The sequence below is a fragment of the Rousettus aegyptiacus genome, unplaced genomic scaffold (genome assembly GCF_014176215.1).
Source record: "Rousettus aegyptiacus isolate mRouAeg1 unplaced genomic scaffold, mRouAeg1.p scaffold_m13_p_7, whole genome shotgun sequence".
Taxonomy (NCBI): domain Eukaryota; kingdom Metazoa; phylum Chordata; class Mammalia; order Chiroptera; family Pteropodidae; genus Rousettus; species Rousettus aegyptiacus.
The window spans coordinates 53,537,442-53,547,156 of NW_023416310.1; the positions used below are offsets into that span (position 1 = coordinate 53,537,442).

The 9,715-nt window shown below is 28.8% G+C and overlaps 1 pseudogene; it reads left to right on the top strand.

The window, feature by feature from the left end:
* Positions 1–4,827: 4,827 nt before the first annotated feature.
* On the top strand, positions 4,828–4,946 carry LOC118606333 (annotated as a pseudogene).
* Positions 4,947–9,715: the final 4,769 nt, after the last annotated feature.

Below are 9,715 nucleotides of genomic sequence, written 5' to 3' on the forward strand. Positions count from 1 at the left end.
GTAGAAAATGGTACTATAGTGACTATATCAAATTAATGATGGAATACCGTGATGATAGAGAAAACTTGTAAAAAGTCAAGATCAAAGTAGTCATGTGTATAGGTAGGTGCACTTAAAATCTGTCCCACAAATGACGCGAACATTTTTTTCTTATCCAATAAATCAGGCAGGTCTCAGAGACTGTAGAAACTAAAGCCAAACCAGCTTAAGAACAAATGTTTATTAACATAGCTAATGAAATTGATAGGCAGTTTAAATTGTCTACCATGTTTCAGTGGGAAAACTGACATTATTATGATAAAATATCTTGTTTACCATTTAATAATTTGTTTTTTTTTTTAGATTTCATTTTTAGATAATTTCTTTACATAGGGTAATAAAGATGATTTGCAGGTTCCTCAGCTCTCAACACATCAAAATGAAAAAAAAAAAAAAAAAAAGAAAGAAAAAAGAATCTCACTCTCCTGGATCTCAAAGCTATATCTGAAAAATCACTGATATCTCCTTCAAAGATTAAATAAACCCCCCATACCAATGACTTTATCTTGTGGGATATAAAACTGACTGGTTAGTTGGCATCATGTGTTCTTGTGGCAAGATGGCCTTGTCACGTGATTAGAATGTTCAAAAGCTGAGAGAAAAAATTTACCACTAAAAAAAAAATGACAGTCACTTCCCCCAAAATTGAAATAGGTAGGTATTAAGTTTGTGATGAAAGTTGTTGTAATATTTGTACATATTGCATTGTCTATTTTGCTTATAAAACAAGTTAAATTTTAAATCCTATTAAATAGAGAATATTTGACTGACAATAACAATAAGCAGGAACACTTGGCAGCATGTGAAAGTAATTTGTAAAGTATAAAGTAGCCTAAAAAATGTTCATTATTTTTATTAGATATTTAAATTGATAAATTTAAGGATTTGCATTCAACATAAGAATGGTCATATGGAATTTCAATATATTACACATAATTCAATGTAATGACATGAGTAACAGAAATAGGTGGATTTTTACACAGAGCACTCCCACCTATCTTGAACTTCTCTTAACTAAGTATACTTGTCTCTAAAGAGTTAAACCAGGAACATCTAGAATAATCTCTGCTAGAGTGAATCTCCTGCACAGTTTGTTTTATACTAGAATTGCCAGAAGAAATTCTACAGGATTTCTTATTTCATGATGACTAAAAAACAATGTTAAAAATATGAGGGGGATACCACAGTAAGCCAACATGTAACCTGATCTAATAAATGAGATTTCATAGCAATAATGGCTTTCAGTAAGAATGACATGATACTTAATTTGGTAGTCATGGAGCACAATTTTATTTCTAAGCACAGCTGAATATAATTGGATGATGATTAAAGAATCAGTATAAAATAATATATATTTTTAAATTTTTGGCTTTCTGTATAGCAGTCACCAGAAACTTTTTTCTTTATCTCTTAAATGTGACTTTTTCTTGTCCCTGTCATAAACATTCAAATTCAATCTGGACTGATCAATATTAATTCATTCTATTATATACAAGACCTTACATATAAGTCCATTGACATAGACATATACCAAGTAGGCCACAATATCACCTGTTAAACCAGAGACATTATAAGTTTATGCATGTTGTATTAGAAAAATCCCTAACGGCTCCTTCTTTCACTTTCAAAAATGTCTGGGCTGTAAAATAAATTATATGCTCTCTCTAGCACTGCAAACCTTCTATGTGCTCTAAAAATGCTACTGGATATTTTTTGATTCCGCATATAATTTTATCTATAACTATTTAATAAAGACACTTATCTATAACTATTTAATATGTACAAGTAGTGTGTGCACACGCGCGTGCGCGCGCGCGCACACACACACACAATAGTTCCTTAATACCAACGTATATCCAGCTATAATTCAAATTTTCCCAAATGTCCTGTGTTTTTAGAGATTTTTTTGTTTGATTCAAGATCCAAATAGATTTTATACATTGCAACTCATTGATAAGCCCATTAAATCATTTTATTCTGTCTTTTTCTACTGCCTTTTTGTGCAATTATGTTTGTTGAAAGAGGACTGTCTGGAGTTCAACATTCTAGATTCTGGATTTTGTTGATTGTATTGATGTATCTTCTGTATTTCATCTAAACTGGCATTTAGTTTAGAGGGCTATTTATTTATTTATTTATTTATATTATAGCGACATTGGTTAACAAAAGCCAGTAAGTTTTAGGTGTATTATTCAACAGTATAAGGGTTAATTTGTAGCTGCTCTGTAGTAGCTCTAGTATATATTTATCTTCAGGGATGCTTGAGGCCATACTAATGACTAGTGGTCAAAATAAGAAGAAGGAAATTCTCTGGCTAATTGTTCATAATGAACTGTTTAATGTCCTAAAATTCATGTGAATGGGCTCTGTGCCAGTTTATCTACAGTGATAATTAAAACTGTATAGACTGATAATGTGTGCCTGGTTTACCTGGTTACACAGCCTTGTTGTGATTCTGCGGCTAATGAGATTTTAAAAAAATTTCTCAGTAAGCATGTGATATAGCTTTCCTGAGACCAAGATATTGTGAGAAATAAATCTAAAGGAGAAATAAATCTGGTTAGACTTAAAAAGACATTAAAACCTGTACCTGAAAGTGTACCAGAACTTTCTCCTGCTTCATCGAATTCCTTATCCTTAATAAAGCCTTAATTAGGTAGGATATCATGAGTCTTATCAATTATTTGAGGAAATAAATAACTACTGTAGTAATAATAGCAGCCATTAATGATGATTGCTTAACTCCATTACACAGTTAGAAATTAAAGATTGCATTATTAAATTTATCACATACCTTATTTATTTACTTGATGATATATATCTGTAATCATGAAAGTCTCTCTCAATCTATTATTTAGTTATCATAAAGTACAATTTGTAATAAAAGATATATTTTCCCTTTATTTACCAGTTCTCAAAGTTATAAATTACCTATCTTAAATTCTCCAAAAATGATCAATGATTCTGTGTATATGTTTGGGAATATATATGTTTATTTAAATTTTAAATGTTTGAAAGTATTCAATCAATTTAAAGTACTTACTGATTAAGTGTCTTGCATTAAGTACTGATGCTTGAAGAAGCTCCAGTATGAGTCTCTTCAGGTCGATGATGTTTAATATTTACCTTCATGTCAGACATGACAAGCCATAATCATTGATCTAATACATTAATCTCCCCAATTGGATTTAGTCTTATTACCAAGGAACATGATTCCTTTCACGGAAAAAAAAAAAAAAATCATGTTTAAATGTTTACCATTTTTAAAGGGTAGTTTAGAAAGAAGAATCCACTTACACAAAAACCTATCTATCTCAGGCACTAATCTGTGTGCCAAAGTAAATAATAACACTAATATCATTGTTATAATTATTAATAATAGTATGTACTTACGAGAACGAAACCTGAAAACTGGTCTTACTCAAATATGAGAATAAAATGTTCATTAAATCAATGTCATTGGAACCAGTCAAAAGGCTCAAAAAGATTCTTTGTTGTAAATATACCCTGTTGCTAATAAGATTAAAATATTAATTAGTAATTCTAGTTTATACTCTGTTTTCCCACATATTATATCCAAGAGATTAAAAAAAAAACCATAATTATACTAAGTGAAATAAGTCAGCCAGAAGAAAAACAAATACCATATGATCTCACTTATATGAAGAATCAAAAAAACAAACGAAAAAAATAACCTCATAGATATAGAGAACAGATAGATTGCCAGAGGCAAGGAGTGGGTGGTGGGCAAAATGAGTGAAAATGGTCAAAAGGTACAAACTTTCAGTAATAAAATAAATAAGTCCCAGAGATTCAATGCACAGCATAGTGACTATATTTTAGAATACTGTATTGTATATTTGAAAGTTACTAAGAGAGTAGATCTTAAAAGTTCTAATCACAAGAAAAAAATATAACTGTGTGGTGATGAATGGTAAGTAAATTTATTGTGGAGATCATTTCACAATACATACAATATCAAATTATTATGTTGTACTGCTGAAAATAATATGAGTAAGAAAGGGAAACTACAGGCCAATATCTCCAATGAGCATTGATGAAAATATTCACAACAAAATAATATAGATTCTATATAACGATGTATAAAAAGAATTATATACCATGACAAAGTAGAATTATTCCAGGCATGTAACACTGGTTATATATTTCAAAATTAAACAATTTAATTTAGCTTATCAAAAGCTGAAGTAGAAAAATTATAGTATCATACTCATTAATGTAGAAAAAGCATTTAGCAATATTCAAAAAAATTTATTAAAAGACTCAGCAAATTAGTAAAAATGGTGATCTTCCTCACCTTGCTAAAGAAGAACTACAAAAATCTTTAATTAACATCACATTTAATGGTGAGTAACTGGACGCTTGCACAGTAGAGTTCAGGAATAAGGTATAGAAACATTGTACTGCAAGTAAAAGCTAATACCACAAGACAAGGAAAGGAAATTCAAAAAAGTATACTTCCTGGGAAGAAAGAAATAAAGTTATGTTTGTAGATGAATTAATTGTCTATGTAGAAAATCCCAAAGAATCAATAAAAATATCCTCTTGAAACTAATATGTGATTATAGTAAAGTTGCAGAGTACAAAGTTAATATACAAAAGTCAATAGCTTTCCTGTATACCAATGACAAAAATTGAAATTCAAAATTAAAAATGTAACACTATTTACATTATAAATCCAAAAATAAAATACTTAGGTATAAAGCTAATGAAATGTGCGCAAGATCTGTGAGAAAAACTATAAAACTCTTATAAAAAGAAATCAAAGTCTATGGCCATGCTACCCTGAATAAACCTGATCTTGTCTAATCTTGGAAGATAAGCAGGGTCAGACCTGGTTAATACTTGGATGGGAGACCACCTAGGAAGACCAAGTGCTGTAGGCATAAAAAATTAAAAATTAAAAAAAATAATAAAATTAATTAATTAAAAAAAAAAGAAATCAAAGAAAGTCTAAATAAATAGAGAGGTATGCCACATTCATCAATAGGAAGATTCAATATTATTCATTTCTCAACCCCAAAGGACTTTAAAGAACAGAGGATGTATGCAAATTAAAAAAAATCGTTTAAGACATCGAAGACTAATTTTAACTCTATTACAAAAGTTGTTTAAAAGAAAGAAAAACCCTTACTAACAGGAATAAGAGAAAAAAAGTGACTAGCCTTTGTAAAACTAAAGATAAAATGAACCACATATAAGCACTGTATACTAGTTTGCAGAATTGTTTCCCACAGTGGTATGGTTAACAATTCTGACACTACTATACATGTATACTGGAATTGAATAATTAAGTAAATGAATAACAAATGGTGAAAGCTAGATTTCTCACTGTTGGAAAGGGAGGTTACCCACGAGCAAGGGATGGAGGCTAGAGAGATGCATATGGTAAAGGACTAGAGTTAAAGACATCAGTGTGAACTAATGTTCAGTTCCCTATATATGCAGATGGTTATAGAAGTATTTATAGATATGTGTATATACAGGATTATTACACACACATATATTGTTTTTCACTCAGAGATGAGACGGTATAGAAGTATAACCCGCCAAAGACTAACATTTATGCTGACAGGAGATTTCCCATCAGCAACAATGGAAGTTAAAAAAATGTAAAATGATGTCTTCAAAAATATGAGCAAAATTTCAACTTAGGAGTCTATTTCAAATAAAACTATATTTCATGACAATTGGTTATATATTTTTTTAATTTACTAAAGGAATTTCTAAAATATATATTTCAGGAAAAAGAAAAATTACTCCCTATTAGTGTATAAGGTTCAAAGAAAACATTTAGCAAATTAATTAATGGACGTTGATGTAAATCTAAAGCAGTTTTTGTGAGAAATAATAATAATGACAAAGTCTAAATTTTAAACTAAATATAAGAAAAATTATTGTTTCTCAAGAGCGTACAACTCAGTAGGAAGTTAATCGAAAATTATTCTGAGATTCACATAGGGAATGCAGTTAGCATTAATGTAATGGCTAGAGGGAGAGCCAGAGGAGAGAAAGAGCAATTAGGGGGATCATTTTATAAACTATATAAATGTCTAACCAATGTAGTGCATACTTGAAACTAACAAAATATTTAAAATAATAATAATAAATTATCCTGAGATTCACATATTTCTTGGAAGAAGAGTTAAATACTGCTTAACTTTAAACTTTGTTGCTAATATATGATAAAAATTTTGAGTAAACATTAAAATAATGGAAATAGAAATAAAATTGGCATAAGAAAAAAACAAAAGATAACAAAAGAAAAAAATAAACAATGGGAACAAGTAAAATGCATGCTAATTATTATTTATAAGAAATTAAAGTGCACTTTTGTCAGTTAAAAGAACTTGTCAGATTTTATATAAATAGTTCAGCTACACTTTTACATGAGGAACACAAAATTTCATAAATGGAAATGATAAAAATAAATCATAGAAAGATTTTCCCCCAAAATATAATGATTTTCTTCCAGGAAAATATAATCAGAATGAAACTGGTGTAATTATAGTACTTTAGTTAAATTAGACTTTAATATGAGGATTATTAGGATTAAATATTGCGATTTCCTAATGACAAATCATGTCATTCAAATCCAAGTCATCAGTAAGATATTCCAATTTTCAACTAATATGTTCCTGATAAAAATCTTCATATTAATAAATTAGAAACAGATACAAATTGATGCAGAAATTGGTAAAGTTATTATATCATGATAGAACACAAGTCTCTTGGTTATTTATAAATCAAAAATAAATAAACATTAGTAAAAATATATTTGAAAATTCAAAGTAATAAGCTTGATATAAATAGCATTTGAAAATTCTGAAATGAACAATCGCAAAATTGTTTTTCCAGGCTTGCAGAGTTAATTTATAATAATTAATTTTGTACATTATTATAAACCAAGTGCATTGAATTAGAATCATTTTTATTATCTAACCCATGTCTCTGATGATAAGGCTATGTTATACATTATACCAAATAACATGTTACCCAAAATCCTGCCACCATGACAAATACTGATAATTTTCAACCAGTATCTCTCCTCTCCTTCTATTTTAAATAATAAATTATCATATAAATTTAGAAAGGGTGATAGATGCACTGTCAAATAGAGTGTGGAAATAGAAATGATGAGTGTAACCTCTACATCACTTCCTTGAAAGCGAATTGCTTACTTTTTATCTACTGTGTTCTACTTTCCATGTGTACTGGTGAGTCAGCTAGTACTGATTATTCAATGTAGGCAAACCCATGAGGTAATGCGACTGCAACTGCACACACACAAAATGTGTGTGCTTAAATGCTGAATGCAGCAAAACTCCCTATTGGCCATGAACTTTCTATTTATCTCTGAATAATAAGTAATAAAAAAGAAACCCCTGCCTTATTTGTAGATTACCTTTATATATTCTTGGTATCGATAAATTCTTTTTCAGGTATAATGGATTAAATTAATTTTTTAGTTTGTAGCTTATCTTTGTAGTTGTGTGTTTTATTTTGATGAACATATATTTGTAAATTATAAGTTGCATTGTCAGTATTGTCTTTGACTTAGTGTTTTTTTGTGTCTTATTAATGAACTCATTTCTCTCCCGGTGTTATAAAAACATTGCCTAAACTATCTTCTGACAATTTAAGGTTGAGATTCACATTGTGTGTAATCCACTTGGCAGTTATTTTTATGTACTAGGAAAGGGAAAGACTCAACTTTGTTTATTTTCAAATGGATCATCAATTACTTAGAAATACTTATTGAGCATCCCATCGTCTTCCACTGATTTGAAATTGCATCTCCGTGACCTCCACTCATACGAATCTTATTAGAAATCACAATTTTAGGAATGAACATTGAATTCTTTCATAATCCTGAAGTATGTACTCTAGGATCTGCAAACATTCTTCTAAAGTATATTATCTATAGAACTTCTACAGTGCAATATATATATATATATATATACATATATATATATATTTTTTCATGGCAATGTTGTTTACAATTACCAAAGAATGAAAAAACCCAAATGTCAATTAGGAGGAGAAGAGTAAATGTGAATTTGTGTTTTTTCTATTTAAATATGAGGAAAATCAGGTGCAAGGTGGACATTAATGTTAGATGACAAGGAACATGTTAGATGACAACAGTACAATGTGAAATCACTTATATATATTAACTATTGTAAATAAAACTAAATATTTTACTGGTTATATGGTGTAAAATATATACACATGTTATAAAATTGGTATAATGAATATCAAGGGAATATAAAACACAAAATTTTAGAGAGCATGTGTGTAGGAATGAGAGAACAGAGCTTGACAGAGAATTTATAAATTTAAACAGAGGAAAGTGGAGAGAATAGCATGTAAAATTTATATATAATCTTTACCTTGATTCGAGAACTGTTAACATTTAATACAACTTTCTCCACCTTTCTTTTTCTATTAGTCTGTAAGTATATACACACACAGACATATTATTTTCTGTTTCTTCTAAATCCTTTGAATTTCCATATATGTTTTACAATCGGCTTTGTCAGAATCTATAAGTAGCTTGCTGGGATTGTGATTTGGAAGACATTAAATCTGTAGATCAAGTAATGGAGAACTGACTTAATGATATTGGGACATTCAATTTTGAACATTCTATATTTATTTGTTTCTTTTAAATTTTGTCTTAGAAAGTTTTGTAAATTTTAGTGTAGAAATTTTGCATATATTTTCATTGTATTTATATACACTCAATATTTTTAACTTTAAAAATGTAGTTTTAGATTTTATGTAATTTGTCATTATTTGTTACTACTATATAGAAACAAAATTTAATTTTGTTTTTGACCATGTATCCTATAATCTTGGTAAATTAATTTCTTAGTTTTTGTTGTTTAATTATTAATTTCTTAAGGATTTCTTTATAAGCCATTTTATCTTCTGTGAATGGAAATAGTTCACTATTTTATTTTTTCTTGTCTTATTGCTAGAATCTCCAGTGCAAGGTTACATACAAATGGTAAGAATGGACACCTGAGCCTTGTTCCTGAATTAAGGGGGTGCGATTAATAGTTTACCTTTCAATATGGCATTAACCATAGACGTTTTGTAGAACTCTGTTATCATTCAAAATTTTCCTTGTATTCATAGTTTACTGAGAGTTTTGAATCATAGATGGATTCTGAACTTTGCCAAATAATTTTTTCTGCTTATATTGAGAAGATCTTATAACTCTTCTCCTTTGTATTCACTGGGTAAATTATTCTCAGAAATTTTTAAATGTTAAACCAATCTTGCATCCTTGGAACAAATGCTACTTAGTGGTAAGTTATTTTACATTGTATATATAGATATATATATATATATATATATATATATATATATATATATATATTTTTTTCAGGCATTTTTAATCTATGGTCATGATGTATTGCTTTGTTTATTGTAATGTATCAGTCTGGTTTTTACGTCTTAGTTAGCTGATTTCATAAAATAAGTTAAAATTTTTCTTCTCTCCTTTATTTTTAGATCAATTTGATATAAGTGATATTTATCTTCTGTGAACTGGAAAACTCAAAAGTGAAGCCATATAAACCTCAAGTTTTCTTTGTGGTAATGTTTCTGATAAAAAATAATTATATTTATAATTGATATGAGACTA